Source organism: Cariama cristata, unplaced genomic scaffold (assembly GCF_000690535.1).
Source record: "Cariama cristata isolate BGI_N322 unplaced genomic scaffold, ASM69053v1 scaffold6411, whole genome shotgun sequence".
Lineage (NCBI taxonomy): Eukaryota > Metazoa > Chordata > Aves > Cariamiformes > Cariamidae > Cariama > Cariama cristata.
This window is the reverse complement of record NW_009597439.1, coordinates 12675-12875: the sequence shown is the minus strand read 5'-3', so window position 1 is coordinate 12875 and position 201 is coordinate 12675.

Sequence of the window (201 nt, the reverse complement as noted above, 5' to 3'; positions counted from 1 at the left end):
GGGGCTGCCAGTTTCTACACGAGCAGCCGTGATGCCAAGGCACAGCACCCGCTCACCCGTCACAGAGCCCCTGCGAAAATACGTCCCTCCCTCCCCACGGGACGTGTCCCTCTGCCGAGCGTCCCAGCTGTTCTGAGCAGCCCCTTGCCCTGGGCAGCAGACAAAGAGCGGGTACACAGACGCCCGCCCAGCCCCGGTGCT